Consider the following 8,591-nt stretch of genomic DNA (forward strand, 5'->3'; position numbering starts at 1 on the left):
AAAAACCAACCCCAAAATATCAGTAGATGATAATTATGATAATGACAGCTTAACAAACTTGTACCTTTGTAATTACTGTTCTTCAGTGAAACATAAACTATTTCTACTGGAATGTGATTTTTTGTCTTCTTTTGATACTGGTTTTCCCCTTATTTTGGTTCTGGGCCATATTTTTTGAATGACTGTAAAAAAGACATTTTATTCCATCTAAGGGAGAAAACAGGGTCTTTCTAAAATTACTTCTGAGGTAGAGTGTTTTTGAAGCATTAGAAAATATTTGAATCAAGTGAGAACTGTAAGAACTTTGAAAAGTTTTTTTTTAATTTGTGCATCATCTAAAAAATGCAATTCCTTTATTGGAAACTTATTGAAAAGTAAAATGTGAGGTTTTAAAAAACTGCTACTATTAACACTGATGACAATTTCTACATAACAATAGTAATTAGGATGTAAAACTAAATTCATACCTTCAGAGTTTATAAAACAAACTGGCTAAAATCAGTTGAGAATCAAGTCCAGCATGTTCCATTTTCTTAACTACTATATAATAACACGTTTTCAAGGGGCTTTCAATATATTTTCTCTTGTGCATGATTACATCCACAGAGGTACATGGTTGAAGAGGTTTTGCTCTTGCATTTGCAATAAATATATTTCTAGGCCCTTTCAACTTCCTAGTAGTTGCTAGTAGCCACTTTCTGTCTATCTGTCTGTCTGTCTGTCTCTGTCTCTTTCTCACACACACACACACCATTACTATTTCAGGAGTAAAAACAACAAACCAAGATAAACTCACAAGATTTTAGGGAAAAGGACTCAGAAACAGAATTACAACGTGTGTTTCTAACTTTGGAAAGGAGTTCCGGATTTAAGTTTTCCTAGGTCTTTATGACTTAATCAACACAACCAGATTCAACACCCAGCTCACCCCTCCCCTAAACCCAGCAGCTTAACTGTCATGGTTGTGTTGACATGATAAATCATTTCACCCCCAAAGTAACAACTCCGTGCCCTTTGAGACAGTGTGCCCAAAATGTACTTTCAGTTTTATCAGTTGAAATTGTAACATGTTCCAAAGCAATCTGCACTTATACAGAAAGAATGCTTACCTTTCTACTGACTTGGAAGCAGCTTGCAGGAGAGTAATCCATCAGGGAGGTCAACGGCCACATTCCCAGAACAGCTGACCCTGTCAGTCATCGGAAAATACTGTTTACTCTGTAACTAATACTGGATACCAGGCACAAGAGGCACAAACCAAATTTTTAAAAAAGAGTCAGGCATAAACCTCATTCCCACTGGGACCACTTCACAAAAACAGTACTTGCTAAGTTCCCCCCAAAATATTGCTTTATAAGAATGTCTTAGCAATAGTGGGAATTCTGAATCAAGTGTTCAAAGTTTTGCAACATACCCAACTATCTAATTTTTAGTGTACTGATGAAAATTCTTTAAGCTTCCCTAAGGACATAAGTGGTAGCGGAGTAAAATGTTACTGAAAATTGAATTTCTCTTCTATTTATGTTGACTGGATTTTTTAAATAAAATTGAAAGTCCTTCTGAAGTGAAATGTCAGTTACTCCAGAGAAGGAAAGTCGGAATTATGCAATAGCTGTGCATGATAAGGCTGAACAAACCCCACAGTCAGGCAGGACAATTGCCCTGCTTCCTAGCCACCAAAAAACGTCCAGAGAGGGCAGACTTCTGCTGAATCTTCCTCAGTTCCCACAGATTTTCTTCGCTAATTACTCTCAACAGAAGTGAGTCTGTGTTACCCCAAAGGCCACTACTTCGATGTCTAGCCTCTGTGCAAAGGGATCCAATTTTGGGCTCTGGCCCACGTGGAAGTTCCATTTAAAGCATGGCCAGGGAAGAGACTCAGAATTTGAAAGGCAAATTATTGCTCATTTACTTGACTATCTGTGGAAAATAAATCATCTCAGCTTAGCTTTGTCATCCCACCCGGTAAATCATCCCACCTGCCTTCTATGGTGTATTTTTAAAAGAAGGAAGATATCACAATGATTTATTTGCCTTTTGGGATCATTCACATTGTAACTCAAGGTACCCTAGTAACTCGTAACTGTGGTACACTGAGTTTCTGTGGTTTCAAAAGGTTCCGGGAAGAAGCTCAGCTACAGTAAAACAAAAACCAGGTAAAACCAGAGTTGCCTGAGTTGGAGATGAAGTTTGGTGAACTCTCCTTATTACCATCTTAAAATCCCTTCCTAGGGAGGATTTTATTAACCGTTTTCTATACCTGCAATGTATGAAGAAGCATGATCAGGACTGTGCCTTCACTGCCTTTACCCCGCCTTTCATACAGCGACTCAGCCAACCAGCATAATGAAAGCCCCGCTCTCACCTTCCTTCGGAGAGACGCACTGCTTTGGAAACTACCCCCAGTGTTCTCCTTACTTGTTGCAAGTAACAAGAATCCCCTTGTTAAATCCTCCTTGGTTGTGGTAATTGGGTTAACACCTGCCAAGCAATCAAAATCATCCATTGTGTGGGTCACACCACTATTCTCTTTCATGATTCCCACTAGTTGAGTTGATTGATGTTGGTGATTTCTAAGTGAATGCTCATGTAAAAAACAATGTCATTTTAGGACATGATTTGATTATTTTCTATCCAGTTCAGTAATATGATAATCATGGGTCAAGTACGTCAACATCCCTGTGTGGACATTGACAGCTTTCAGGAGTCGAACACACAGTCTACTGTCAAGAGTTTAGTTAGAAATGAACAGAATCACATACACCACAGCAGGCTGAATGTGCTAAGTGCTGAGTTAGGAATATAAATGATGTGCTTCAAGAGCCAAAGAAAGAAAAGATGATTCTGTCTGGGGACATTGTTCATGATTTCACACAGATGTTAGATTTGAGCTGGGCCATCCTAATCCTTGCTGCTAAAAGTGATCTTTGGATATCAACATTTATGTCATGTGAGAGCTTATTAAGAATTAAAAACTTGAATCCCACCCCAGACACACAGAGGCAGAATCTGCACTTTAATAAGGTCTACAGGTTAATCATATGGGCATTCAAGTTTCAGAAGCACTGATTTAACTATTTTAGAATTGCTAGAGATATAGAAAGACGGACATGTCAGGTGTACACAAAAATAATGAAAGCCAATAGATATAGAGGATTAATAGAGTGCCTACGGAGGATTTAAGTCTGTCACCTAACAGTAAGGGTAAAAAACACCACAACCACTTATTAGGACCCAGTGACTCTGCTAAATGATTGATTATGCTATCTCATTTTGTGCTCTCAACAATCCCAAGAACTAGCTCCATCATTTCACAGATGAGAAAGCCAACACTAACAAGGGTTAAGTAATTTTCCAAGTCTACAGAGAGAGAAAAGAGTAGAGCCAAGATTCAAAACTGATATTTACTTCCAAACTAGACCTTTCAGCCACTACCTACTCTAAGCCTCGCCAGGAAAAAATCCCAGTCCTCATCAACACTCCCCTAGAGAACAAGAGGGCCTGAAGCCCACAGGTAGAGCATCCCAGGCAGCCCACACTCTATTCTTCCTTCCATCCTTCTTTCTTTCTTAAACTCCTACACCTGATTGAATAAGAAAGGAAGGCTGACAATACTGTTTTGGTGACTAAGGTAATTATTTTTTCATTAAAAATAGAACTTTTGGGAGACCCACTCCTGGGCAACCTCCATTCTCAGCATGAGGAAGCTTCCTCTCTCTTCTTTTTTTTTTTTTTTTTTTTTTTTTTTTTTGGTCTATTAAACTTTCCACTCCTAAACCCATCCCCAATAGAAATAAAAAATAATAATAACTTTTTATTTTATTACCAACTAAATTTATATACATCATAGAAAATTTGGAAAATACAAAGAGAAAAATTTAAATTATCTGTAAAACCACAACCCAAATATACCACAGTTAACATTAAGATATATTTCTGGCTGGGTACAGTGGCTCAGGCCTGTAATGCCAGCACTTTGGGAGGCTGAGGCCGGCAGATCACGAAGTCAGGAGATCGAGACCCTCCTGGCCAACATGGTGAGACCCCATCTCTACTAAAAATACAAAAATTAGCTGGGCATGGTGGTGTGCACCTGTAATCCCAGCTACTCGGGAGGCTGAGGCAGGAGAATCGCTTGAACCCAGGACGCGGAGGTTGCAGTGAGCCGAGATCAGGCCACTGCACTCCAGCCTGGTGAATTAGCACGTTTTTGGAAATGTCTCTAGTTATCATGTATTACTACTACAATATTATAGTGCACATAATGATTGATGTATTTCCAAAAACAATAGATATTTTATCAAGAGCTTCTGTTGACACACTATAGCAAGTAAGAAGCATAGGTTATTCATGGACATAGAATTACAGTGCTTCACTGATTTAAAGACCCAAAAGTAAAGCCATCTTATATAGTAATACTTGATTGCAGGAACAGAAACTGACTTGAGAAGAAATAATAACAATACTGTATACTATAAGGCACAAGAATATCTCATGGTACTCAGCCAGGCTTCATGAGGGCTACAACCAGAAACTAGAAAGTCATCATCAACCAGTTCCTCTGTTAGATCCCATGAACTCTTATCTTTTTCTTTCTTTGTATATCTGCTTTCATCTTATTTTCCTTAAAAACTGTTTTCTTTGTGCAAGTGGGAAAAGATACCTGCACCTCTAGTCCAAAATGTTCATGTCTCTCAATCCCAGGCATGCATACAAACTGACTTGCTTTCTCTGAATTTCCAATGCTAAATTCCCAGAGGAAAAACTCCAATTTGCCCGGCATGAGTCAGGTGTCCATCATGATCCAATCTGCAAAGGGTAGTGGGAGATTAGAGGGGGCGGTGGGTGAGGAAGGGAGGAGGAGACCCAGCAGAGTCACATATTCTCAACAAAAGGGAGTTGAGGAGGCATCATTAAAAGGGTCTACTAAAAACTGGGAAAACAAAAACAAACCAAAAATATAACTAAAAAATGTTTATATTTCCCTGGATTTTATCCCAATCTCTTTTCTATTCTTACATTTAATAATATTTCCTTCTAGACTTTTCTATATATAGTATTTTTTGTTGTGATAATGATGTATACACTTTATACCTTAATCTAAGAATTCTTCGTATTACTGTAAAGTCTTGAAAAACATTTTAAATCAGTAAAGCACCAATACCATTCCCACTTCTTTGGAAACTCAGATTATTTCCCATGATTTCAAATAAATCTGAGATCACCACCTTTGTGTGCAGAAAGCTATTTCTCTATTTTGAGTTACTTCATTAAAACTGTCTTCCAGCGCCGCCCTCCTGCCTCGCGGCGCGGGGTCTCGTGGGCCCTGCTCCCGCCCTCCGCTGGCCTGGCCCAGACGGGAAGCGGTGACGCAACCCCTGGGCCTGGCGCGGGGGGCGGGCACTGGGGCCCAGTGGGACATGGTCAGGAAGCCTGAGAAGCACAAGTCGGACAAACACCTCTACGAGGAGTATGTAGAGAAGCCCTTGAAGCTGGTCCTCAAAGTAGGAGGGAACGAAGTCACCAAACTCTCCATGGGCAGGTCGGGACACGACTCCAGCCTCTTCGAAGTCAAAAACGATCATGACAAACACAAGGACAGAAAGCGGAGAAAGAGAAAGGAGAGAAGCAGGTTCCAGGGGAAGAAAAGGGCAGAAAACGGAGAGAGTTAAGGAGGATAAAAAGAAGCGAGATCGAGACCGGGTGGAGAATGAGGCGGAAAAAGACCTCCAGTGTCACATCCCTGTGAGATTAGACTTGTCTCCTGAGAAGCCTCTCACAAGCTCTTTAGCCAAACAAGAAGAAGTAGAACAGACACCTCTTCAAGAAGCTTTGAATCAACTGATGAGAGACAATTGCAGAGAAAAGATCCAAGTGCTTTCTTTTCATTTCCTGTTACTGATTGTATTGCTCCTGGCTACTCCATGATCATTAAACACCCAATGGATTTTAGTACCATGAAAGAAAAGATCAAGAACAATGACTACCAGCCCAGAGATGAACTAAAGGATAACTTCAAACTAATGTGTACTAATGCCATGACTTATAATAAACCAGAGACCATTTATTATAAAGCTGCAAATAAGCTGTTGGGCTCAGGGATGACAATTCTTAGCCAGGAAAGAATTCAGAGCCTGAAGCAAAGCATAGACTTCATGGCTGACTTGTAGAAAACTCGAAAACAGAATGATAGAACAGACACCTACCTCACAGAGTGGGGAGGAGGGAGGCTGCTGACTGAGAGAGAGAGAGAACTCTGGAGATGCCAAAGCACATGCCATCAAGAGTCCCAGCAAACAAAATAAAAAGAAAAATAACATATGCTTGAAGATAAGTTTAAAAGCAATAATTTAGAGAGAGAGCAGGAGCAGCTTGACCGCATCGTGAAGGAATCTGGAAGAAAACTGACCAGGCGGCTTGTGAACAGTCAGTGTGAATTTGAAAGAAGAAAACCAGATGGAACAACGATGTTGGGACTTCTCCATCCTGTGGATCCCATTGTAGGAAAGCCAGGCTACTGCCCGGTGAGACTGGGAATGACAACTGGAAGACTTCAGTCTGGAGTGAATACTTTGCAGGGGTTCAAAGAGCATCAAAAGAACAAAGTCACTCCAGTGTTATCTTTGAATTACGGGCCCTACAGTTCTTAGGCACCGCATTATGACTCCACATTTGCGAATATCAGTAAGGATGATTCTGATTTAGTCTATTCAACCTATGGGGGAGACTCTGATCTTCTAAGCGATTTCAGCATCCATGAGTTTTTGGCCATGTGCCAAGATGGCAGATAGTTTACTGGATGTTTTAACAAACGGAGGACATTCCAGGACCCTACAAGAGTTGGAGATGTCATTGCCTGAAGATGGAAGGCCACACTAGGACACTTGACACAGCAAAAGAAATGGAGATTATAGAAGTAGAGCCACCAGGAGGTTTGGACTCCAATACTCAAGACAGGCTCATAGCGCTGAAAGCAGTAACAAACTTTGGCATTCTAACTGAAGTTTTTGACTCTGAAGAAGCTGAAATATTCCAGAGGAAACTTGATGAGACCACGAGATTGCTCAGGGAACCCCAGGAAGCCCAGAATGAATGTTTGAGCACCAGACCCCCTCCCAACATGATCTGTCTCTTGGGTCCCTCATACAGAGAAATGCATCCTGCTGAACAAGTGACCAGTAATCTTAAAGAATTTGCACAGCAAGGAACTCCAGGTGACATTGTAAGCACCTATGGAGTTCAGAAAGCAGTGGGGATTTCCATTCTTTCCCCTGTCATGGAAAACAACTTTGTGGATTTGACAGAATATATTGAAGAACCTAAAAAGATGGATGTTGCTGACTGTGGACCTGGTGGAAGTTGAGGCCGCCTGGTATTTGATTATATATTATGTACATACTCTTTCATTCTTAACTTAGAAATGCTTTTCAGAAGATATTAAATATTTGTAAATTGTGTTTTTAATTAAACTTTGGAACAGTGAATTTGAATGTTCCAGAGGCTGGACTTTTATTAGGTAACAAAGCTGGACCTGGGACTCATACAAAAAAAAAAAAAAAACTGACTTACAGATGCTGAATTTTACCAGAATGAAGATAACAAAAATTGTCCAAGTTCTTGATAGATACTGCTAAATTTCTTTCCAAAAGAGTTGCATGAATGTGTCTTTCACATATCCTCATCAGCATGATATTATTGTATTTAAAAATTTGCCATAGTTAATAATAATTTATTGTTGAAATAACTAAAACAGTAGAATTGGAATGTTCTTAACACAAAGAAGTAATAAATGTTTAAGGTGTTGGATATTGCAATTACCCTGATTTGATCATTACACATTGTATGCTTGTATCAAAATATCACATGTACCCCATAAATAATAAATATGTGCAACAACTATGTATCTATAAAAACTAAAGATCACTTTTTTAAGTTGCTATACTGGAAATTTAAGATAGAAGTAACATTCACTGGCTTTTATTTTTTTTAGACAGAGGCTCACTCTGTCACCAGGCTGAAGTGCAATGTTGCAATCTTGGCTCACTGCAACTCTACCTCCTGGGCTTAAGCAATTCTCATGCCTCAGCCTCCTGAGTATCTGGGATTACAGGTGTGTGCCCCCACACCTGGCTAGTTTTTGTACTTTTAGTAGAGATGGGGTTTCGCCATGTTGGCCGGGCTGGTCTCGAACTTCTGGCCTCAGTGATCCATCCGCCTCAGCCTCCCAAAGTGCTAGGATTATAGGCATGAGCCACGGTGCCAGACTTTAATGGCACTGTTAAAGCAACATCAGTATAAACATGGTTTCTTCTATGTAACTGTTGAGGCTTAATCACCACACATTGGCCAATTACCATTAAACCTCCTTTAGCAGCCAGGACTAAACATGCCATTCTTCCTTGGTGCTACCATTCATTCATCCGACAAACATTAGTTGACCACCTGTTAGCTGCCAAGCACTGTTTGAAACTTAGAAATAGAAATATATAGCTATATGGTCCCTGTTCCTAAAGGTACTGTTACATGAAGGATGGCAGCCCTCATGGAAGTAGACACAGTAGAGAAGAATCACTGCATCCCACTCAGGGCTT

General features: G+C 40.0%; 1 pseudogene; it reads left to right on the forward strand.

Annotated features, from left to right (window-relative positions):
- The first annotated feature begins 5,420 nt into the window (after positions 1-5,420).
- Positions 5,421-7,363, forward strand: LOC104662810 (annotated as a pseudogene).
- The last annotated feature ends 1,228 nt before the right edge of the window (positions 7,364-8,591 follow it).

Source organism: Rhinopithecus roxellana, chromosome 4 (assembly GCF_007565055.1).
Source record: "Rhinopithecus roxellana isolate Shanxi Qingling chromosome 4, ASM756505v1, whole genome shotgun sequence".
NCBI classification, from domain to species: domain Eukaryota; kingdom Metazoa; phylum Chordata; class Mammalia; order Primates; family Cercopithecidae; genus Rhinopithecus; species Rhinopithecus roxellana.